A 26,047-nucleotide genomic window follows, 5' to 3' on the forward strand; every position below is an offset into this window, starting at 1 on the left:
GACTGTTTCCCCACACGGGCCGGTGCTCTGGGACTGTTTCCCCACACCTGCTGGTGCTCTGGGATTTTCTCCTGGGGCACACCACCTCCTCCGTTCAAGGGGAAAAATGAAGAGAGAAGAAAAAGAAACAAAAAGAATAGGCAGACCAGTGGATCTCCAACTGGAGTGTCTTATTCTGCCGCTGTCTTGCAACCGGGTTCTGTGTTTTGACATTGTTAAACTTTTCTTCTTGTTGTATTATTTGCATTTTTCTGAACGGTTTAATTTTTCAAGTACTTTTTGCTGATGAAGGTTCTGGTAATTCCCATTATTTTCACAAATGCCCCACATGTAGCTCTCAGCTGCCCCTGCTGGATATCCATTGCATCTGTAATTCTGTTTGGAGCCATGGCTCGTACAACCTCCAACAGTGCAGGCTGTTATTTTATCACTCTTTTTGTCACTCTGGCCACCTCTTAGAAATGCGACGTTGCCATGTTAAGTGTTGTTTATCCAACTATGAGAATATGGTTTCCTCAGCGGTAATCAGTTTTAGCTCCTGATTTATATTGGTGGTGCAAATTGGCTCATTCCAATGTTAAATCCACTTTGGAACAAAGGGGCTTTCCTAACTTGCCATCCCTCAATTCAATGGCTACGTGGTCTTTAATTAATCCACCCTTCATGGCTCCACACTGCAACATTTTTCTAGATGATATAACGGTTATGAAGGCTTCAAATGCTTCTGCAAGTACTGAGATCACTGATTAAATCTCACCCATTCTATCACTACACATTTTTGGGGCTAAAGTACAATTGGAATACTTTCATCAATGTATCATACTCTGTCGTACTTTCCTCCATACTTTGTTTCACCAGAACATCATCAGCTGTTGGATTAAAACAATGCTGCCCATCGTGTCATGTGGTTCAATGGTAATGCCCCTACCTTCGGGATATAAGATCTGGGTTCATATTCCATATGCTTTTTTTCACTCAATCAAAGGACATGGGCGTCATTGTCCAGGCCAGCATTTATTGCCCATCCCTATTTGCTCAGAGGGCAGTTGAGAGTCAACCGCATTGCTGTGGGTCTGGAGTCACATGTAGGCTAGCCCAGGTAAGGATGGCAGTTTCCTTCCCTAAAGGACATTAGTGTGAATCAGATGGTTCCAACAATCAAACGTGATTTCATGGTCATCATTAGATTAAAGATTCCAGATATTTATTGAATTCAAATTCCACTATCTGCCATATGTTATGGACCTGACTAGACCCCCTCAAAATATTTTAAAAAGGTAGCCTAGACCCTAACGTTTTCTTATTTTAAAGGCAAATCTAAAGTGCAGTTTTCCAGATGCAATGCAACTGGTCAAATTACTCAACATTAACCAAAACACAATTTATTCAAACATTATGCTTAAAATACAACAAAAGAAAGAGGAACTTTGATTAACTCTATTGGAAAGCTTAACAGAATAATAGATACCTACTATAATTAACTGTTCCGATACAGTAACATCCCACAAACACACCCTTGGCAGAAAGGCAAATTCAGAAAACAGATTGCCTCACATGCAACATCTGCAGCAGGAAGAGAATCCCCAGCTTTGAGCTGTAAATGAGAAAGGGAAAAAAATAGCTTCTACTTCGTCGAGACTCCAAGGACAAAATACACCTCTTAAGACCACAGCATCATCACAACATGGTGGGATTCAAACCCAGGCCCCCGGAACAATACCTGGGTCTCTGGATTATTAGTCTGGTGATAATACCAGTACATCATCACCTCCCCATATCTCAGTGGTGTATCTCTGAACAGTTTGATTGAACTAACTATAAAAATGTTCTGACTTAGTGGAGCTGGCTGCTCGTCTATTTCATTGTTCTATTGCATTGAAAATGACACTTCCAGAGTTCCTACTCGTGGCCTCATTGTCTGATCAAATAGTTGGGGTAATGGCCAGAATTCCATCTCTATTGACTACCCAAACCTGACAAAATTAGGTAAGGTCTGGGTTTTCCCTTCCCTTTGGCAGAGTGTTCCAATTCTGTATGTTTAGTTCCCAGAGTATTGCCATCCTCCCAGACTCTCCCAGCCCTGAAATGCTGTCATTAAGGTCTCCAGAAGACCTGTCCTGCCTTTGCTCCCCCTGGTGGTCAGCCCTGCTGTCTGTCACATGGCCCTCATCGCATTCGGTTTAGGCAGCTCTGGGAAGACACAGTTCACTAGAGGAAGAATGAGAGCAGGATTTAGAGGGAAACTTGCAGGGGATGGTGTTCCCATTATATCCTGGTGAGGGATGTGTAGATTTAGATATGTCCCCTTAAAGGTGTATGCACATCACAAAGGAAAACAGAGTATAATAACATGTAGAAGACCCCCAGTGACCCCACTCAGTGCAGGCTTTTACTGACAGGCTTGGTGAGGTGCTTCTCTTGTAGGTGACGAAGAGGTGGAGAGGCTTGTTCATTTGGCTTGTGTTTGGAAATGCCCTTGGGATCATCCTTGTCATGGAGGTGCCTCCTTGAGGTTATTGTATCACCGTGGGGGGCATCCTCTGTCACTGTGCCCTGTCACTGTGATCCTCCATCACGGGAACCGTGGAGCCCAATGATGAGGGTGTCCATGAGGACTGGCACCTTCATTCACCTTGATACCCACCTCAGCTCCTGGCTGATGTTCATTGGCTGGAAGGGGCCCACCAGCTGGGGCAGAATCAGCACCCCCTCTAAAATATCCATGGCATGGACCCAGAGTGTCCTGCATTCCCTCTCTGTCAGTGCATTGCTCCTGCATGCCTCTCTGTGAGGTTGGCCTCTCTCTCATTGGAGGGTTAATGCACTCAAAGCCTGAGACACGTTGGCTCACACAATGGGTTCATCCAATCTCTGTGAGTCTTCACAGCCTCAGGGAACTCGGACATTCCGCTGCATCTGGCCTCAGTATAGCTGCCTTTCCTGTGACTCCTGATGCCCAGTTCAACTGGACAGTGTGTTCCTCTGAAAGGATGATTTTAACCCTCTATTCCCTCTTCGCACAGAGAAGACTCAGGTTCAACATGCCCTTTAAGCTGCCTGCTCTGATGTTTTGCGTATGGCAGACAGCGTTGGCGCACCAGTTGTGACATTAACTTCTGATTCCAGGAGTTGCTGCTGCTCTCAGGCCTCAGAGGCACACATGGGGGTAAGAAAGTTTGAGGGAATGCTCCTCACGTCTCCTTTACTTAAACATTTATCCACACAGGCATGGCAGATGGACAATTCAAGAAAATGGCATGCAGTTCAAATCTTTATTACAAGAACAAATATTCTTTTCACACATAACAAGCTTGCAAACAACTCCTTCTGCAGATAAAAATTTCCAATCCAAAGGTTACAGATACACTTACCAATATCTCTACCCACCCATATTGGCATACCAGGTTAGATACATGATTATATCATCCAATCATGTTCAAACTAATACACATGATTATATTATTCAGTTGTACCATTGCACATTCACATAGAGTCATAGAGTTGTACAGTATGGAAACAGACCCCTCAGTCCAACTCATCCATGCCAACCAGATATCCTACGTTAATCTAGTCCCATTTGCCAGCATTTGGCCCATATCCCTCTAAACCCTTCCTATTCATGTACCAATCCAGATGCTTCCTAAATGTTGTAATTGTACCAGCCTCCACCACTTCCTCTGGCAGCTCATTCCATACACACACCAATCTCTGTGTGAAAAAGTTGCCCCTTAGGTCCCTTCTAAATCTGTCTCCTCTCATTTTAAACCTATGCCCTCGCGTTTTGGACTCCCCCACCCTTGTCTATTCACCCTATCCATGCCCTTCATGATTTTATAAACCTCTATCAGGTCACCCCTCAGGCTCTGACACTCCAGGGAAAATAGCTCCAGTCTATTCAGCTTCTCCCTGTAGCTCAAACCCTCCAACCCTGGCAACATCCTTGTAAATCTTTTCTGAACCTTTTCAAGTTTCACAACATCCTTCTTATAGCAGGGAAACCAGAATTGAACGCTGTTTATTATTTCCCTTTTGCCTCTATCCTCTGAGCTGGACTGCCTACTGCTTCCTCTGGACCTGGGAACATTTCATGCTCGCTGACATGGTGCTCCTCACCTAATGCCACCATCTGTATCACAGTGGAGGAGGGAGAATTTGTAAAGTGTGACAGTTCTTGTTCAGCTCTGGCTGTGTTTGTTCTGGTGATGGTGCCACGATCTCGACATCTGGGAGACATGAGTAGGCATGATGGGAAGTTGGAGAGTAATGACCTACTAAGTTGGGTCTTCCCAATGTAACTCAGTGTTTGGTCATGGACAGGATGGAGAGCAATCCAACCACTTATTGAAAGCATTGTAAACATCATCTTGAGCCCAGATGCCCATCCCACAGTGTCCATCTTCCTTGCGATTCTGGTCTTCACCATGTCCATAGCGCCCTCTTGCAGGGAAATAGTTCGATGAAGGTAAGGAACTCCTCGTGTTGTTAGGATTGATTCCCAGAATTAGGTGTCTGTTTGCCTCGCAAAAGGGAGAGAAGGAGATAGAAAGAGAGAGTGGGAGAGAAGACACTACAGTCATTAGGTTCTGATGTTGCTAAGGGGTCAGTACCCAGGATACCGACTCCTCCCTCCTTCCCTCCCTGCCTGCCTGTCTATCTGTCTGTCTGTCTGTCTCTCTCTCTCCCTCTGTCACTGCATCTCTGTATGTCTGTCACTCTCAATCTCTTTGACTCTCTCGCTTTCTCTCTCCCTCTCTCTATCCTGACCACTCCCTTGGATTTTCTCACTGTCTTTGTCACCTTCAATCTCCGTGTCTGTCTGTCTGTCTCCTCTCTCTCTCTGGATTCCACTGTCTCAGTACCCCTTCCCACCCGCTCCTGGCCTCTGTCCCTTTGTCTGGGTGTCTCTCTGTCTGATCCCATATTCAGGAGCTGTACGGACTCACAGGCTCCTGTGCTGAATTGCCCATGGGTGGGTGAATGCCCCAGCACCTGTCCTGAGGATTAAGTTTTCCAAAAAATTTGCATCCAGCTCCTCTGCAGCACCACATCAACGGGCTGAACCCCGACTAGGCTGGCCTGCTCAGTCTGGGGGCTGACCTCCTTCCCATTCTCCCATCCTGCCGTCTTCAGCTTCTGGAAGCGCTTTTAGGCAATTGAATCATGAGACTAAACTGCCTGTCTTCCAGACATTTTCTGATGAAAGGTCTAGGCCCAAAACGTCAGCCTTTCTGCACCTATGATGCTGCTTGGCCTGCTGTGTTCATCCAGCTCTGCACCTTGTTGTCTTCCAGACTGGCCTGGCACATTTCAAACTTCTCTGAGAGAGAGAGAGAGACAGAGAAACAGAAACAGAAACAGAGACAGAAAGAGATAGAGATAGAGACAAAGAGACACAAACAGAGAGACAGAGAGAGAGAGACATAGAGAAATAGAGAGAAGCAGAGAGAGACAGAGAGAGATAGAGACACAAATAGAGATGCAGAGAGAGAGAGAAATAGAAACAAGACAGAAAAAGAGAGATAGAAAAAGAGAAAAAAAAGAGACAAATACAGATAGACCGAGAATCAGAGAGGGAGAGAGAAACAGATAGACTCCCAGAGAGAGAGAAAGAGAGAGAGAGAATGAGCCAGAGAGAGAACGACAGAGACACAGGAACCCAGGCCAAGAGACTGAGACAAGAAGGGGAAAGATTATGCAGAAAAAGAGAGAGTTAGAGACAGGAAGAGAGACAGAAAAGGGTGTGGCAAAGTGAGAAAGATGGGGTAGAAGCGAGTTTACAGAGATAATACATTTTCAGGAGACAGCAGAGTTCAAGGTACGTGGCAATTTGTTCATGCATCTACTGGTACAGTGCAGAGAGTGGCCGAAGACTACTCCAAATCTGGCCTCGACATGAGGGTCCAATCACCCCCTTAATCTTCAGCTCAGGTCGGAAGAAACGTCAATGACGCTCTAATTTTAAATACAAGCAAATTGTCTTTTATACATTTTTCTTGTAAAGTTAATGTGGCAGCACATACTCCCTCCCTTGTATACAATTGGTTAATTAGAGCTGGATTGTTTAACTATGATTGTGTTTCCAGTACATCACTTTATTAGTAATTGTTTATTACTGTGATTTGACTGGCCCCTTTTGGTTGTGTTGGAAACCGAACTCTCCATGGTCACTTGTGACCTCTTATCTCTCAACTACGACCTCTGTGCCTGCTATTTTATACAGGACTGTAATAGTCTTCTCTGAGGTTTCCCACCATTCCAACTCTCTTAGCCGCTGTCCTTGGTAAGAGATAGGCAGGCCCTTCTCTATTACTTGTAATTGGTTTTTAAACCTTTCTTTCTAATGTTTTGTTTACTGCTTTTTGTATATATATATATATATTTATGCTAAATGTATAATTTATTAGGAAACTATATCTATGGTTATCTTGAAGAATCTTAATTAAAAACTACTTGCAGTATTATAACTGATTGGTTAGAAAAAAACAGGAGAAATAACTAATTGGTATGAAATGTTTTCATCTTTAGTAATAGCAAAGAATGTTGCACATCCAGTCTCATTTAAACAGACAGCTATTGTTTTAAGTGCTGAGAATACAAGCCTTTCCCACACTCTCTAACTCCTGTTAAACATATTGCTAAGCTTGTTGGAGCGTTCATCGACCATTTTTGCTGCACTGTCATGGGCAGCCCTAACAGTCCTCCCTGTTGGCCCATGGCCAGATAATGGCCATAGGGACACCACTTAAATTACAAAGATGTTTGTTAATATCTTTCCCACTTCCCTGATGGGCGTTTTGGACTGGAAATGGTCCATAGGTGTCATGTTGTTTTCTTTCATTTCTCCCATCAATTCTTTCAGGCCACAGGACTGTCAAGCATGAAATAACAATTCATTTAAAAATAGATTGTTGTAATAACGTCCTTATAGTCAATATTCCATGGCGTGATCAGCTTGTCATTTCTTTCATTGTTCCACTAGAAGTCTGTTGTTTTGGTGGTATCCAGCATAGCCAATTTTTCAATCTGTATTCTTTCTGTAGTCATTTTCTTCATTATTGCGACAACACAATAGCTAAACATAACAAAAGAGGATGGTAATGACAGAAGGTACTATTCCCTGGACAATAACCATCCCCAGGGATTGCAGTCACCCCATGGCTCAACTCCACAGGTTCAAAACTGGACGTTGTTTAAGATTGATCACGTCGTTATGAACATGATCAGTCAAATCAGTAATTTCCTCAGAGCTGTCTGGGATGTATGTGCACCATTCCTTGCCAATGAGTGCACGTGCACCTCCTCTCTTCTGGTGGTAGCCAATCAAGGGCCATCCTGTTATGTAATGCTGTGGTTCAGATGGCGACCATCTCAACGTTGATCTTAGCAAGGGCCTGAAAGGTGTCATTTGCTACCTGTTCTAGGATAGCTGCCATATTAATACATTCCTTTATGAGCTTGGCTACACCTTACCAGGGTAACAAGATGGAAAAGAGCCTTTCTGTTTCTGTAATGGCACGTTTGTGCTGTCTCAGTGAAAAGCTATGCACTGCTGATTCCTACTAATGTCAGGTACAATTAATGTTCACCTCAATGTAACTCATTCACAGAATCCCTACAGTGTGGAAACAGGCCATTCAGACCAACAAGTCCACACTGACCCTCCAAAGAGTATCCCTCCTAGACCCATCTCCCTGTAACCTTGCATTTCCCATAGCTAACCCACCCAGCCTGTACATCTCTGGAGGGGCAATTTAGCATGGCCAATCCAACTAACCTGCACATCTTTGGGCTGTAGGAGGAAACCAGAGCACACAGCATAAACCCACACAGACATGGAGTGAATGTGCAAACTCCACACAGATAGTTGCCCAAGGGTGGAATTGAACCCAGCTCCCTGGCTCTGTGAGGCAGTAGTGCTAACCACTGAGCCACTGTGCCGTTCTTTGCAGGAGACTTGTCAGTCATATGAACCCCAGCCATTAAGGTTTCATTCTGGTGAATGGTCCATTCTGCCACATCAGATACAAGGAAAGGAAAGCTGTCAGAGGGATACTGCCTTTTGAATGTATGGGAATGTGTGGGCAAACCCAGAAACTGGTAGATATTAATACATTCGGTATAAGCATATGACACGTATAGAAATGTGTTAACATTAAGTTCGCATTTTTACCATGTGCACACCTGTTCCCAGTGGGAGCAAAATTGAGAGGAGCCCACAAAAGAGTAGCGTTTTCACGCTTACACTAATATCAGTGCTATTCTTAATTACGATTGCCAAGCAACCGCGTCAACCTTAATCTATTCCAGCTCCCATTCTGGGGCCGAGAGTCCCATTTTTGCTGCTTGTTGGTGATCACGTGGTGAGGGCCCCTTAAAACCTGTGAGACAGAGAGAGAAAGAAGTGCCAGGCTTGAAGGCGGCTGTTAGTTTCTATATACTTTTAATTGTACAGGATGTCTCCATTTACCAACGCCATTTTCATTAACAAGTACACTCCTATTCCCTGTTAATATTACATCATGAGGTCCATCCCTTCGAGGGGATAAGGCTGTCTTGCTTGAGATTATTTTCACCAGGATGTTTGATCCTGGGGCTGGCATTCCTGTTTGTCCTGAGCATCCCTCAGACTCCCAGTCCTTGACAGGTTGCTGGTCTCGTGCTTGTCCATAAAGTATGTATAAATGCTTATATAGGGATTTCATGCAATCCCAGACTTGTCCCTTGTTGTTAATGAGTTTTAGTGCCCCAGTGATCAGGTCCTGGGGGAGTGCCATTGCCCATCCTGTCATTGGTTCAAAGGGTGTTAGCCCAGTGGCCTTTAAGGGATTAAAATGGCAGGTAGGGATCAGGTCCATTGAACCCTGTCTCCTATCATTGCCTTGGTCAGAGCATTTTTCAGAGTTCTATTCATTCTCTCTACCATACCTCAGCTTTGTGGGTGGTAGGGGACATGACACTTCTGTGTTATTTACATGTTTCTTTCAGGCATTTGCCAGTAAAGTGGGTCGCTTGGTCTGAGTCCAATTGTAGGAGAACTCCCCAACTAGGTACTATTTCTGTGCCAAGTACTCTTGCTACTGTGGTTGCTGTACAATCCTTCATGAAGAAGGCTACAATCCATCTAGTGAACTGGTCAACCGTGATCAGGCAGAATATTTTATTCCGACTTTGTGGGAGTGGTCCTCTAAAGTCCATTTGGATGTGTTCCCATGGTCCCTGCAGGTAGGGCTGGAGGCTCATTTATTAATTTTAGTTCCATGTCCTGGTTCTATCCGTGCACATGCAGTGCACTTCTGACAAAATTTATTTGTGTCTCTTCACATCCCTTTCCACCACCAGCAACTAGATATCAGTTGTATCATTTTATCCCTTCCTATGTGTGTTAGTCCATGGTAAACATTGCATAGGCTCTGTTGGCAGAATGTGAGAGCTACCACCTTACCTTCCTTCCTTCAAAAATCATCTGCTCCTAACACTGCCCCATCTTCAATCTATTCTGTGTTTTCTTCCAAAATAGCTGCTGTTTGTAAACTTAAAAAGTTCCATTCATCATGTTTGGCTTCTTGTTTTTTCATAGTTGCTACTGTTATCATTTCCTGTTCTAAAACTGCTTTTGATTTTCGCACTTCTAGGAAGGTCACCAGGCTGAGGTGACCTGAATATCGTCTAATTTTTTTTAGTTAATCTAGTTATATAATTTACTCCAAAATTCAGTATTTTCGGATTCAGGTTCATTAATTTGTGCATTTTTTTTTAACGCCAGTCCTCTATCTACAGTTTACTTCACCCAGTAAATGTAAAATAACATCATACATGGGGTCAAAATTTCTGAAAATTAAACAGTATCCATCTATTCTATGTCAAGCAGAATGGATTAATTAGTATTGATCTAATACAGATTTAAAAAGGTGGGGCGCAAATTCCTGCACATAATCATGTCTTCTGTCTCTCCTCCTCCCACAAGGAAATAAGTATGTTATATTTTTAGTAAAGGAAAAGCCCACCTCCTTTGTTTAGTTCGCCTTCCTTTTTAAAATTCCTTGCCCACAGAGACTTAAATTTTCAACATTCCAATGTCCCTATCACTTGGATATTTTTACATCAAAGTACATTTGCAGTGAGTAAATCTTATCATCCGGCACTAAAGATCCAGTCATGTGTTGAAACAGTACTTAGAAGTTCACTCTGGCCAGAAAATGAAATTTCAAATAATTCAAACACAAAATTCCTGAGATTACAATTTACCCAGGCCTCTTTCCTCCATGCAACCATTTTGGGTCATATCCTTGATTAGTGTTTTGTTTTTTTTTATCAAACACTATCTGCAGGATGGATCTGTCAGGACCCCAGAGATTATTATCATCTCCACCCTCATCTGCCAATTCTCCGATTCCCTCTTGTATACTGTTGTCTATGTTTGAGACAGTTCTGTTGCCTCTCCTGTGTATATTTATTAGAACAGGGACAACGAGGTGCAGAGCTGGATGAACACAGCAGGCCAAGCAGCATCATAGGAGCAGGGCCTAGACCCTTCATCAGAAAAAGAACAGGCTTTATTAGAACAGGCTTTTGTTTTGACACAAGTTGAGGTGAAAGAGATAAGTTATTCTTTTTTGATTCTCAATTAATTTTAATCAGCTATGACCAATTCTAAGAAATTTTTACCATGCTTTAAGACACAAGTTCTATATCAACATTTCATAGCAGCTTTTTTTTCTTTACACAACTGTGACCTCATTCCTTAAAGTGACATCACTTTAACCATACATGTTCCAAACTTAATGCAGACAGACACACTGCAATTTCAAATCATCGTATGTTCCCAAAATATAAACTAAACTCAAAGTATCCCCAGATCTTGTGCTCCAGAGAACAAAAGCACACAAATTACACAAGACAACATATAACAACCAACGGGGGAGAAGGACCCAATCAAAAAGGGAGAGATAGAATGAGCAAAGATAGAGAGGGGAACTGAGCGATTGAGAGAGAGAGAGTGAGAAAGACAGAAAGGGATACAGAAAGCAGTTGAGAGAACGTTTGAGAGTGCAAGACGGATAGAGAGATGGAGAGATATCTTTGGAGCAAGCAGAGGGGGAGAAGCAGAGGGGGGCAGACAGGAAGATCAGCCAGAAGAGTTGGGAAGAGATTGATTGGGTGTCTGGTATTGAAATGTGAAATGCAGCACCCTTCATAGCCCAGGATGTCCAAAAGCACTTTTCAGTCAATAAGTACGTTTAAATGTAGTGACTATGGGTAAATGATGAGATGAATGGATAAATTACATCAGCAAGTATTGGAATTGCACAAAGGTTCTGAGCTCATTGCATCGACATACACCAATGGATTAAGAACATTAAAGAAGACTGGCACTTAAGTGCAGTAATGAGGGATTGCTGCACTGTTAAAGTGTCCACCTTTTGAATGACATGTTCAAAGGACACTCTGTTTTGCCTGTTAGTTGAATGTATTATGTCCTATTGCAGGACTTGGAGAAATGTGAACATTTCTGAGGGCCCTGACCAGTGCAGTGTAGTCTCAGCATACAGGTTCCCAGTGCAGTGACTAGAACAAGGTCACCCAGGTTAATCTCATAGAATATGAGTTCCTTGACTGGGGCTGTTAACCTGGGCCAATCAGGGAGCCCTGGAAGACAGATATAAATGGAAGTATCAGAGGTTCTGCTCACTCTAGCAGCCAGTTCTCAGCTAACTGGGTCAGTGTGATATACAATACACCTGTAAAGAAAGGGTGACTCGGTGTTGGGATACCAGCCTTCGTGGAGCTATTTCAGTGATGATGAGAGTGGGATTAATGATGTGACCATGCAAAAGTGCTGAGTAGCTGAAGCCCAACTGGCCTTCAAACAGACACTACAACTGGGTTTGTCATCGGAAAATGTGGCAAGTGGAGCTTATGAGTTACAGGGTATTCTGATGGAAGTGGACAACCTCACCGGGCCACCTGAGCTGGGGGAACACCACTAGAGTGAAGGCAACTGCTTGGCCTCACTCAGGATATATCCTGAATTTAGGGACCATAGGTCAGCCCATAGCAAGACCCCAAAACAAAGCCAAGCCTTGACCAAACGGTTAAAATTTTCTCGAGGATCCAGATCGGCAAACCATTGTAGTTGCTGCCAGTATGAAGTCTTGAGGCAGCAAAGGAGTCCCACTAGACCTGAACTGAGTAAGAGAATTCATGGGCCAGTATCCAAGTGAGGCACACCACAGAAAGTTCACCCTATAGCTGGTTTGGAACAGTTAAATTGCTTAGCAACATCAAAATCAGAATCAATTAAAATAAACATCTGGTTAAATGGTTACCCAGTTCTGAGAGATGTCAATACCAGTGTGGCTGTATCAATGATTGCAGAGCTAGTCTTTACCAAACTAGTCTTTGCGCTAGACTCCAACACATGAGTTTTCATAAGATCTCAGCCAGGATGTGAACACATACTGGGTGACTCTTACAGATTAAATGTACAACTTTGGTTCCTGTCTCCAACAAGAAGCACCTGATTCATGTACCACAGATTGTAATAAAAGGCTCAGGCCAAAGCCTAATGGAGAGAAATTGGTTGAGGAAGATTCACCTGGATTGGCTCGATATTTTTCAATTAGGATATGGCTGTGTGACAATGTTGTGGCTTTAAGAGGTGTGTTTTGTCTTGAATTGTTTTAAAGAGAGATTGGGGGACAGGTGGTGAGCAGTCTATGAGATGATAAACAACTTGTGAAGCCTTGGGTGCTTGTTTTTCAAAGTTGAAACAATAGAAGCAGCCAGAATGCGTGTGGTCAAGCTCCTACCCACAAGGACTTTTAATTTTTAGTTTTCATTAGCAGTTGCTGTTGGTGTCTTGAAGAAGAAGATGTTATTTCTCCCTCATTTGGTTACAGCCAAAAGCTGAGGGTTCTCCTCCTGGACTGCTGTTTTGCATGTGAGACAATCTGTTTTTTGAATTTGTCTTTTGCCAAGGGTGTGTTTATGGGATTTTACTATATTGGATCAGTTAATTAGTAACAGTTGGTGTATCTATTGTTCTGTTAAGTTTTCCAATAGAGTTATGTTATTCCAAGTTTTTCTTCCTTTTGTTGTATTTTAACTATAGTGTTTGACGAAATTTTATTTTGCTCAATGTCAAAGAGTTTGACCAATCCAATTGCATCTGGAACACAGTACCTTACATTTACCTTTCAAATAAGAAAATATTAGGGTCTAGACTAACTTCTTAGTATATTTTGAGGGGGTTTGGTTTGGTCCATAACAGCTACCTTAGTGAAGTCCTAATTAAATGCCTGTATGTTTTTCAATAAGGTCTAGGGATGATCAAAGAGACTAAGGCCACATTACATGTTGACCAAGAAGCAATTCCAGAATTCTACAAGGTCTGCCCAGTGCTATTCGCCTTACATGCAAAAGGAGAGGCAGGTATCAGGAGGCTTGAAAGCAAAGAAATCATCAAATCAGTGTAGTTTGCAGAATGGGCAGCAGCAGTCATATCAATTTGGAGCCTGATGGATCGGTTCGCCTTTGTGGGGATTTTAAACAAACAATAAACCATTTTTCACAGCTGGATAAATACGCAATGCCTTGGGGACCTGTACGCAGAACTGACAGGGGAACTGATCTTCACGAAGCTGGACATGAACCATATGTACCTGCAATTGCACTTAGAAGGGGACTCCCAGAAGTATACTACAATTAATACCCGTAAAGGTTTGTAACAATACACTAGGTTGCCTTTTGGTGTATCATCAGCCTGTGCCATTTTTCAGCAAATGATGGAGAACATTTTACAAAGTCTACCCCAGGTCGTTATGTAACTGGATGACATGCTTGAACAGAGAAGACCAATAAAGAGCATTTGGAGAACTTGGACATTGCGCTTAAACATTTTTCTAAGGTGGGTTCACATGTTAGGAGGGAGAAATGTATGTTCCAAGTGTCCCAAGTGACCTACTTGGGCTACGGGGTTGACAAGACTGTGTTACATCCGTTAGAAGATAAAGTGAAGGTGATCAAGGTGCCCTGGCTCCCATGCCTGTGCTGGAACTTAGGTCTTTCCTTGGGTTGGTGAATTATTACAGAAAATTCACACATAACCTGTCCTCCATGTTGTCACCTTTATATCTGCTATTGAAAAAGGGTCAGCCTTGGAAATGATCTCTTAGGCAAGAATGTAGCCTTTGGGGAAGTGAAGAAACAGCTATTGTTGTCTAAGGTGTTGGAATGCTATGATCCCAAATGAGATGTGATACTAACATGTGATACCTCCCCATACGGTATAGGGGTAGTGTTGGCTCACTGGTGGCCCAGCAGAGAGGAATGTCTGGTAGTGTCTGCTTCCTGGACTTCAGCCGATGCTGAACAAAAATACACCCAGATAGAGAAGGAAGGTTTGGCGGTCATCTTTGATGTGAGAAAGCTCCACCAATATCTTTACAGACTACAAACCCCTGCTAGGGTTACTCAAAGAGGACTGGGCTGTGCTGCCCATAACTCCAAGTCGAATTCAGCATTGGGCTCTTATTCGCTGTGCGAACATTTGCAAATTGGAATACCATCCGGGGGGCCAAGTGGCAAATGCAGGTGCCTTAAGCCCCTGCCACTGGCAGATACACCACCAATTGTGCCACCACAGGAAGAGTCCATTCTGGTTTTAAACTTTCTGGGCACCCTTCCGGTCACCACTGACACTGTGGACACAAAAAGATCCCATCCTGGCTAAGCTAAAATATCTGGGGTTGACGGGGGAAACAAAAGGATCATCACAACCAGAATTGAAACCTTTTGGACCCAGAGAGACCAGATCACTGTAGAGGACAGTGTATTATAATGGGGAGCATGAGTGATAGTCCTGAGCAAAGTTTGCCACCAGATACTGGCTGAGCTCCACCAGGGTCACCCAGAATGAAGATGTTGATGAGAAGTTATGTTGGGTGGCCGGGATCGGATGCCAACATAGCTGCAGTGCCCAGAGTGCCAACATGGAAAAAAGTACTACCAGCAGCTCCCCCACATGCATGGGAATGGCCGGATAAACCCTGGGCTCAGTTATATGTCAAATATGTCAGTCCTTTCATGGGCTCTATGTTCTTAGTCATTGTGGATGCCCATCCAAAGTGGTTGGGTGTGCTTAGAGTTCATTCGTCAAACATGGGGACAACGATTGAAAAGCTGCAAACATCTTTTGCAGTATGTGCCTCCTGGAAGTGTTGGTCGCCGACAATGGGCCATCGTTTACCAGCATGGAATTTGAATATTTCCTAAAGATCGAATGGCATTCGGCATGTAAGGACAGCTCCATACCATTCATCATCCAATGGTCTGGTGGAAAGAGCAGTCCAAACTTTGAAGGCAGGCTTAAGGAAACGGCCGACAGCTTCACTCAATACCAAACTGTCCTGGTTCCTGTTCATTATAGGACAACTCCTCACACAACAACAGGGATAGCTCCAGCAGAGTTGCTAATGGGGGGAAGACTCTGCACCAGGTTAAACCTGATATTCCCAGACCTGGGGTGGAGGGTAAAACAGCATCAGGAACGCCAATGCCAGACACAAGACTCCACTAAGGAAGAGAGGCAGTTTACACCAGGGGACAAAGTTTGGTGTAGGAACTACGGGAATGGCCCTGCATGAGTAAGAGTCATGGTCATCAAGAGGTCAGGTTCTGTAACATACAAATTTCGCAGAGGCGAGGTAGTTCTGAACAAGCACGTGGACCAAATGAATGCTGTAACCTCGGAAACGGGGCAGGAACCTAACATGCCCGGCCCTTTGGAACATCTGGCAGGGCTGCCAGAATCTGTGGGTTCGCCCCCTCCACCTCGCGTGGATGAAACCTCTGAAGACGAGAACGAAACACCAGATGTCACAGCCTCGACGCCATTACCTCCTTAAGGAGTTGAATTTTTGTTGAGACGCTCCAGTCGCAGGAGGCAGGCTGCAGTCTGGTACATACCTGCCAGAGTCTGAGGCAGAGTCAGAGCAACAATACCTGGTGTGAAAGTGCCCCAGGAGAAACTACAGGAAAAAAAATGGGCCTATGTTTCAGGATTTAGAGGGAGAGGGATATAGTGACTGGAATGATGTCAGCCAGGTGGCTTTCATAGAATATGAGTTCCCTGATTGGGGCTGTTAACCTAGTCCAATCAGGGAGCCCTGGCTGACAGATATAAACAGGAGTGTCAGACATTCTGATCACTCTAAGAGCTGGCTCTGAGGAAGCTGGACCAGTGTCAAGTACTTTGCACGTGTCAACAAAGGGTGACATGGTGATGGGATACTGGCCTTCATGGAGTTATTTCAACCAGGATTCCTACTCACTGAGCTTCTTTCGTATGGTCAGTTGGGCTGACGCAGTGTCGTGGAGAGGCCTGGAGAGGTAGTATCAGAGCCCCTGGACCCGAGAGGCCACCTGCTCCAGGGGTGTGTAATAGCACATCTGAACAAGTTGATTAGGGAAAAAAATAGGTTGAATAGAATCAGTGGGAGCATCCTACTGTCACAGACCAACCCCCCCCAACAACCCCACATCCTGGAGGAAGGGGGATATAAAAAAGACTAAATTGCACCCTTCCAAAATTTTGCTGTTGTGCGTGTGTCCTCTCTGGGACTTTCAGCAACCTTGGTTTGACTGTCTGTAATAATCAGGCAATCCAACTGCCTTAACTATGTGTTTCACCACCTCTGGTGTCGCAGCACCCCCTGTTGGACACCCTTGCCTTGAGATTGTTCCCCACTTGGCCTGTGGTGATTGTCAGGATTCGAACCTGGCTCACAGCTGCAGGAGGTATCTGAAATCTCTAAATGTTGTTCCGATTTTATTGGATAAAAAACCCAATGTGACAATGAAATTAATTCAGACTGGATACACTCTCCAAAATTGTACATACAGCCACCATAGCTGACATCTTTTTTGTAAGAATATGCTTTATTCATCAATTATCTATAAGAAAAATAAAACAGTTTAGGCTGGACATTGCAGACAGCGCAGTATTGGCTCAATGGTTAGCACTGCTGTCTCACAGCACTAGAGACCTGGGTTTGATTCTGTCTGTATGGAGTTTACACGTTCGCCCTGTGCCTGCGTGGGTTTCCTCCGGGTGCTCTGGTTTCCTCCCACAGTCCAAAGATGTGCAGGTTAGGCGGATTGACCATGCTAAATTGCCCTTAGTGTTCAGGGATGTGTAGATTAGGTAGGTTATAGGTGGATGGGTCTGGGTTGCTCTGTGGGTCGGTGTGGACTTGTTGGGCCGAAGGGGCTGTTTCCACACTGTAGGGATTCTGATTCTTTAAAATTATAACATCCCTCATTTCAATGCAAGTGCAAGAGAAATCACCTTTCACTAAACATTACAAGAATATATTTATATTCCAATTAAAGGTTTGAGACCAGGGTACCCATTTACCTTCAGCAGAATGACCTTAGACAGTGGTCTTTCCCCACTGTGCCTTCGCAGCAGCTGCCCCAAGCTTTAGTGCACCCCTCAGCATGTACAAAGAACAAAAGAACAAAGAAAATTACAGCACAGGAACAGGCCCTTCGGCCCTCCAAGCCTGCGCCGATCCAGATCCTCTATCTAAACCTGTCGCCTATTTTCCAAGGATCTGTATCCCTCTGCTCCCTACCCATTCATGTATCTGTCTAGATACATCTTAAATGACGCTATCATGCCTGCCTCTACCACCTCTGCCGGCAACGCGTTCCAGGCACCCACCACCCTCTGCGTAAAGAACTTTCCACGCATATCTCCCTTAAACTTTTCCCCTCTCACCTTGAAATCGTAACCCCTAGTAATTGAGTCCCCCACTCTGGGAAAAAGCTTCTTGCTATCCACCTTGTCTATACCTCTCATGATTTTGTAGACCTCAATCAGGTCCCCCCTCAACCTTCGTCTTTCTAATGTAAATAATCCTAATCTATTCAACCTCTCTTCATAGCTAGCGCCCTCTATACCAGGCAACATCCTGGTGAACCTCTTCTGCACTCTCTGCAGACAGCACAGTATTGGCTCAGTGCTCCCAATCCACATTTCCCAGCTCCTGTCGAATTTTGCTATCGTTGGCCTTCCCCCAGTTTAGCACTCTTCCTTTAGGACCACTCTCGTCTTTGTCCATCAGCATTCTAAACTGTACGCAGTATTCTACATGTGGTCGAACTAAAGTCCTATACAACTGTAACATGACCTGCCAACTCTTGTACTCAATACCCCGTCCGATGAATGGAAGCATGTTGTATGCCTTCTTGACCACTCTATCGACCTGCGTTGCCACCTTCAGGGTACAAAGGACCTGAACACCCAGATCTCTCTGTGCATCAATTTTCCCCAGGGCTTTTCCATTTACCATATAGTTCGCTCTTGAATTGGAGCTTCCAAAATGCATCACCTCGCATTTGCCTGGATTGAACTCCATCTGCCACTTCTCTGCCCAACCTTCCAATCTATCTATATTCTGCTGTATTCTCCGACACTCCCCTTCACTATCTGCTACTCCACCAATCTTAGTGTCATCTGCAAACTTGCTAATCAGACCATCTATAACTTCCTCCAGATCATTTATGTATATCACAAACAACAGTGGTCCCAACACAGATCCCTGTGGAACACCACTGGTCACAGTTCTCCATTTTGAGAAACTCCCTTCCACTAAAACTCTCTGTCTCCTGTTGCCCAGCCAGTTCTCTATCCATCTAGCTAGTACACCCTGGACCCCATGCAACTTCACTTTCTCCATCAGCCTACCATGGGGAACCTTATCAAACGCCTGACTGAAGTCCATGTATATGACATCTACAGGCCTTCCCTCATCTATCAACTTTGTCACTTCCTCAAAGAATTCTATCAAGTTGGTAAGACTTGACCTTCCCTACACAAAACCATGCTGCCTATCACTAATAAGCCCATTTTCTTCCAAATGTAAATAGATCCTATCCCTCAGTATCTTCTCCAGCAGTTTCCCCACCACTGACGTCAGGCTCACCAGTCTATAATTACCTGGATTATCCTTGCAACCCTTCTTAAACAAGGGGACAACATTAGCAATTCTCCAGTCCTCCGGGACCTCACCCGTGCTCAAGGATGCTGCAAAGATATCTGTTAAGGCCCCAACTATTTAGTCTCTCACTTCCCTCAGTAAACTGGGATAGATCCCATCCAGACCTGGGGACTTGTCCACCCTAATGCCTTTTAGAATACCCAACACACCCCCCTCCTTATGCCGACTTGACCTAGAGTAATCAAATATCTATCCCTAACCTCAACATCCGTCATGTCCCTCTCCGATGCAAGGTGAATACCGATGCAAGGTACTCATTAAGAATCCCACTCATTTTCTCTGACTCCTCGCATAACTTCCCTCCTTTGTCCTTGAGTGAGCCAACCCTTTCTCTAGTTACCCTCCTGCTCTTAAGTACGAATAAAAGGCTTTGGGATTTTCCTTAACCCTGTTTGCTAAAGATATTTCATGACCCTTTTTAGCCCACTTAATTCCTCTTTTCAGATTGGTCAAACTTTCCCGATATTCTTCTAAAGCTTTGTCTGTTTTCAGTCACCTAGACCTTATGTATGCTTCCTTTTTCCTCTTTGCTAGTCTCACAATTTCACCTGTCATCCATGGTTCCCTAATCTTGCCCTTTCTATCCCTCATTTTCACGGGGACATGTCTGTCCTGCACTCTAATCAACCTCTCTTTAAAAGCCTCCCACAAATCAAATGTGGATTTACCCTCAAACAGCTGCTCCCAATCCACATTCCCCAGCTCCTGCCGAATTTTGCTATCGTTGGCCTTCCCCCAGTTTAGCACTCTTCCTTTAGGACCGCTCTCGTCTTTGTCCATGAGCATTCTAAAACTTACGGAATTGTGATCACTATTCCCAAAGTAATCCCCTACTGAAACTTCAACCATCTGGCCGGGCTCATTCCCCAACACCAGGTCCAGTATGGCCCCTTCCCAAGTTGGACTGTTTACATAGTGCTCTAGAAAACCCTCCTGGATGCTCCTTATAAATTCTGCTCCATCTAAACCCCTAGCACTAAGTGAATCCCAGTCAATGTTGGGAAAATTAAACTCTCCCATCACCACCACACTGTTGCTCCTACCTCTTTCCATAATCTGCCTACATATTTGTACCTCTATCTCACACTCGCTGTTGGGAGGCCTGTAGTACAGCCCCAACATTGTTACTGCACCCTTCCTATTTCTGAGCTCTGCCCAAATTGCCTCACTGCTCGAGTCCTCCATAGTGCCCTCCTGTAGTCCTGGACCTTAGAATGTGCCAGTCTGCAACACTTGCTCGGAATCAACTTCTTGCTCTGGAAGACCAACAAAGTTTGGGCAGACCAAAGAGCGTCCTTGACTGAGTTGATGGTCCTCCAAGTTGAGTTGATGGAAGTCCCGGGGAACAGACCGTAGAGCACAGAGTCCTGCATCACAGAGCTGTCCCACGTACAACATCACCAAGAATATGTCCCACCTGGTGACCAGGATTTTACCTGCAATGGAGAGGGAGCGGTGCTCCCAAAGGACCAGTTCTGCCTCACCTTGGTGATGTGCTCCTCCCAAGTTTTTGTGTACACCCTGGTCTCCCGAACCTTATTCCCAGCGCCATCAGATAATCTGTCCTGACAGTGAAGGGGATAAAGTTTGAACTGGTCACAGATGCTCATGAGTCTGCGCACTGACAGCAAATCCAAACAGAAAACAGCGACATCATCCCTGTACAAGCAGGCTTTGACCTGCAAGTCTCCAATACCTGGAATAGTCACCCCTCTAAAACTCGCATCCTTCCTGATCGACTTTGTAAAAGGCTCCATACAACACACAAACAAGGTAGGAGAGAGTGGGCAGCCTTACTTGACTCCGGATCTGATTGGGAAGCTTTTCCCAACCTGATTCCCATTGATTGAGACTGTACTAACATTGTTGGTGTAGAGCAGTTGGATCCCCTCTCCAAAGCCTATTTTGGAGAGCATGTCCCACATGTAGGTGTGTGATATCCTGTCAAAGGCCTTGTCCTGCTCCAGGCAGATGAGGCAGACATCCAGCTCCCTGTCCTGTGGTAGGCGATTATATCCCTGTGGAGTGCTTCACACTTTAATTGTTCCCATTGTCTGAGGGAACTTTGGGAGGCTTTAATCTGAGGGAATGTGACAGTGCAATGCTACATTGTCACCACTAGATGTAGGCGTTGTTCCGTGGATCTCCAGCTTGGAGCTCTAAAGTGATTCGTCAAGACCAAACTTGTGCAGCATAAAGGTTATAAGTTAAAAGAAGGCCATTTATTTAAATAGACAAATCAGATTCAAACAGATTTATTTTTAATTGCTTCTAGAATATATGAATGAAATTAACAGAAATGGAGCAAAAGAAGAAATTGCTGGAGAAACTCAGCAGGTGTAGCAACTTCTGCAAAAAATAAAGTTCTGAAGAAGAGGGATACCAGACTTGGAACGTTAACTTTGTTTCTCTCTCAGCAAACAGTGCCAGGCCTGCTGAGTTTCTCCAGCATTCTCTCTTCCGGTTTCAGATTTCCAGCATCTGTAGTATTTTGCTTTTATTTGACAGAAATCGATTGTGTTTGTACACGTAATTTTTTTCAACAAACTGTTGATCTTGAACTCTAAGGAAACCCCATTTGCTCAGCTGTGATGGAACTCCACGTTAGGGTTCTGGCTTTGATGGGAATACTGAAATCCTGTCTCACTGAGACCATCGACGATGATGGTTAGTTTTTTGCCTCATGCCCTTCTCACCTTCCTATGCCAACCTGACATTTGGTGCCAAGTGCCAGCTGCAGATGGAGTGATCATGGACATTTTGCTTTACTTAAGCAACACCTGCCTCCCCACCATCTCACCCATCCACTCCTCGTGTCACAATCCTCCTCTTCTGCATTCAGCCATTGAAGATTGCTTTTTTCTTCTTTCTTCATCGTTGGATGTGGGTGTCATTGGCAAGGCTGGCATTTGTCACCCATCCCTAGTTGCCCTTGAGTGGAATGGCTTACTGGGCCATTTCAAGCGTGGTTAAGAGTCATTCACGTTGCCGTGGGTCTGGAGTCACATGTAGACCAGACCGGGTAAGGACTGCAGATTTCCTTCCCTAAAGACATTAGTGTTTCCTAAGTTGCGTTTTTGCAATAATCTCTGATAGCTGTCATGGTCACCATTCCTTTATAGTGTTATATTCCACATTTATGAATTGAATTTAAATGTGAACCTACGTTCCCAGAACATTACTACATCACTATGGCACTGTCATCCCCTCCTACTTGCTCAGACAAGGCAACATGAATAAATAAATGATTGAATGGATGAATGAATTGGGAGGAGAACATTACCCCAGTGGTGAAGAGACGTGGTCACTTTATCAGACCTGCCAACTCGGAAATTCGACATGGGTAAATTGTGGAACTTGGTATCAAGTGGCATCGAAACGTGTCAAGTCACCAGACATTAGTGGGCTGCAACCAGACCAACAGGAGAAAGTAACTTGTGACCAGTTCATCATTGGGTGAGGTTACACAAGTCCTGTTACAAGGTCCTCAGATGAGGAGTTTAATGATAGCAGAAGATGGAAGAAATGACAATGTGGAGGGGGTCAGACACTGTTGGGAGCTTACTACCACACACAGCATGGAGACCCACTTCTGGTGGAGTTTTAAAATTGGATTTGGCACTGAGTTACATCAAGCAGACAGAATGGATACTGCCTTCGACAGTATTTGTCTCAGGCAGGAAGGAGTCAAGTTATCAGTGAGATTCTGACAAATGACGGAAGAACAATCTATCACCATGGTTTCAGTTTTAGTGATTAGTGATTGGTGGCTTTGACAATGAACCTGACGTCACAGGATTAGTCTCAAGGGCTGAAAGTGGTGAAGACAAGGGTTTGTTTGGAGACCAGGAAAGGGCCAGACAGCCTGGAGCGGTTACACGTTATTAGTTAATGCTGGCACACTGGGGCCATCGGGAATTGGTGAATGTTCTGGATTGAATTTAACCTACATCCTTTATGTGCATGTGTTTATTAGTATAAGTATGATTGTACATATTTTCATATGAATGTTTTTGTGAACTGGTATGCCTTCTTAACTACCCTATTAACCTGTACAGTTGACAAGCATCCCAAAATCCCCCTGTTCCACTGAGTTTCCTAGTGTCCTGCCATTCATTGAGTAATCCCTTCTTCCAAACTGCATCAACTCACATATATCAGTGTTAAATTCCATCTGCCCACCTGACTAATCTGTTTATATCCTTCTGTAACCTAACACCACCCTGTCAACCACCCAGCCAATCATTGTGTCATACACAAACTAACTTATCATCTCCCCCAAATTCTCAACTGCATCATTTATGAAGATCACCAATAATAAGGGATGCAGAACTGATCCCAAAGGTATGCCACTGCACACTGGGCCTTAGTCACACAAACAGCCTTCTACCACCACCCTCTGTCTCCTGAAACTAAGCCAATTTTGGATCCATTTTGCCAAGTTACCCTGGACCTCATATGTTTTTGCCTTCTTTATCAGTTTCCCATGGGAGAACTTGTCAATGTCTTTGCTGAAATCCATTTAAACTACATCAGCTGCAGTACCCTCATCTACTTTGTCACCTCCTTGAAAAATTCAACCAGCTTTGTTAGGTATGACAAACCACCACACCCATCCTCCCCAACCCGAAAAAGCAACGCTGACTATCCTTGATCAAACGTTGCCTTTCCAATTCTCCTGCAGAATTCTCTCCAATAGCTTCTCAATCTCTGATGTGACACTCACTGTGTTTGTAATTCCTGGTTAATTTCTACCACTCTTTTGTCCATTTATCAGGTGTCGGATGCATAACCATCGCAATCTGTTGGACTCACTAGGAACAGAGAAATCTAGCTGAATCCAGAAGCCACGGACACACTGCCCTTCACCTAAAACAGGACTTTTGCTGAAATACAGTGTACAGTACAGAGATCCACACAGGACGAAGGATATTGCGACGTTAGAGAGAGTGTAACAGGTTAGCTGGTGCTGTCTGGTATGACGACATGCAATTACAAAGACTAAGAAAAATCAAATTAATTTTGCTCTGATTAAGGAGCTTTAAGATAGACACATTCAACATAGTGTAAAGAAAGGACTGGATAGATCTAAGTAAACCTTTGCTGATTATTGAGGAGTCTAGAACAAGGCACTGAGGTTATACATGAGAGATTTTGTATGGAAGGCAAGAGCAACATGCTTCAACCAACAGAAAGGGCAGGCAGGAACACAGCAGCGAACGAGGTAGGACTGATGATTAAACTGCATTTACTTCAATGCAAGAGGCCTGACAGGTAAGGCAGATGAAGTCAGGGCATGGTTGGTGATATGGGACTGGGAAATCATAGTAATTACAGAGACATGGCTCAGTGCTGGACAGGACTGGAAGCTTAATGTTCCAGCTCATAGATGTTATAGGATGAATAGAAAGAGGCAAGAGAGGAAGGTGGGCGGTGGTGAGGGGGTGACACTTTCAATGAGGGATAATATTACTGCTGTACTTAGGGAGGATATTCCTGGGAATATGTCCAGGGAAGTTATTTGGGTGGAACTGAGAAATAAGAAATATAAACCCCCTAATAGTGAATGGGAAATTGAGAAGTAAATTTGTAAGGAGAGCTCAGTTATCTGTAAGAATAACACAGTGGTTACAGTAGGGGATTTTAAACTTCCAAATATGGACTGGGACTGCCATAGTGTTAAGGGCTCGGATGGAGATGAATTTGTTAAGTGAGCTTAAGAAAATTTTCTAATTCAATTTGTGAATGTACCTACTAGAGAAAGTGCAAAACTTGACCTACTCGTGAGAAATAAGGCAGGGCAGGTGACTGAGGTGTCAGTGGGGGAGCACTTAGGGGCCAGTGATCATAATTATATTGGTTTCAAAATGGAAAAGGGTCTAAGAGTTAAAGTTCTCAATTGGAGGAAGGCCAATTTTAATGCTATTAGGCAAGAACTTTCAAAAGTTGATTGGGGGTGGATATTCACTGGTAAAGGGAAGGCTGGGAAGTTGGAACCTTCAAAAATGAGATAACGAGAGTTCAGAAACAGTATGTTCCTTTTAAGGTGAAGGGCAAGGCTGGTAGGTGTAGGGAATGCTGGATGACTTGAGAAATTGAACTTTTGGTCAAGAAAAAGAAAGAAGCATATGTCAGGTACAGACAGCAGAAATCGAGTGATTCCCGAGAAGAGTATAAAGACAGTAGAAGTATACTAGGAGGGAAGTCAGGAGGGCAAAAAGTGGACATGAAAAAACTTTGAGAAATAGGGTTAAGGAGAATCCAAAGGGATTCTACAAATACATTAAGGACAAAAAGAGTAACCAGGGAGAGAATAGGGCCCCTTAAAGATCAGCAAGGTGGCCTACATGCAGAACTGCAGGAGATGAGGGAGATACTAAATGAGTATTTTGCATCAGTGTTTACTGTGGAGAAGGATATGGAAGATATAGAACGTGGAGAAATAAATAGCAACATCTTGAAAAATGTCCAAATTACACATGTGGTGGTGCTGGACATCTTAAAATGCATAAAGGTGGATAAATCCCCAGGACCTGATCAGGTGTACCCTGGAACTCTGTGGGAAGCTAGGGAAGTGATTGCTGGGCCCCTTGCTGAGATATTTGTATCATTGATAGCCACAGGTGGTGTGCCAGAAGCCTGGAGGTTGGCTTATGCGGTGCCACTATTTCGGAAAGGTGGTAAGGAAAAACCAGGGAACTATAGATTGGTGAGCCTAACATCAGTGGTGGGCATGCTATTGGAAGGGATCCTGAGGAACAGGATTTACATGTATTTTGAAAGACAAGGAACGATTAGGGATTGTCAACATGGCTTTGTGAGTGGGAAGTCGTGTCTCACTAACTTGATTGAGTTTTTTGAAGAAGTAATGAAGAGGATTGAGGGCAGAGTGGTGGATGTGATCTATGTGAACTTCAGTAATTCATTCAACAAGGTTCTGCATGGTAGAATGGTTAGCAAGGTTAGATCATATGGAATACAGG

The sequence above is a fragment of the Rhincodon typus genome, chromosome 29, assembly GCF_021869965.1.
Source record: "Rhincodon typus isolate 14 chromosome 29, sRhiTyp1.1, whole genome shotgun sequence".
Classification (NCBI taxonomy): domain Eukaryota; kingdom Metazoa; phylum Chordata; class Chondrichthyes; order Orectolobiformes; family Rhincodontidae; genus Rhincodon; species Rhincodon typus.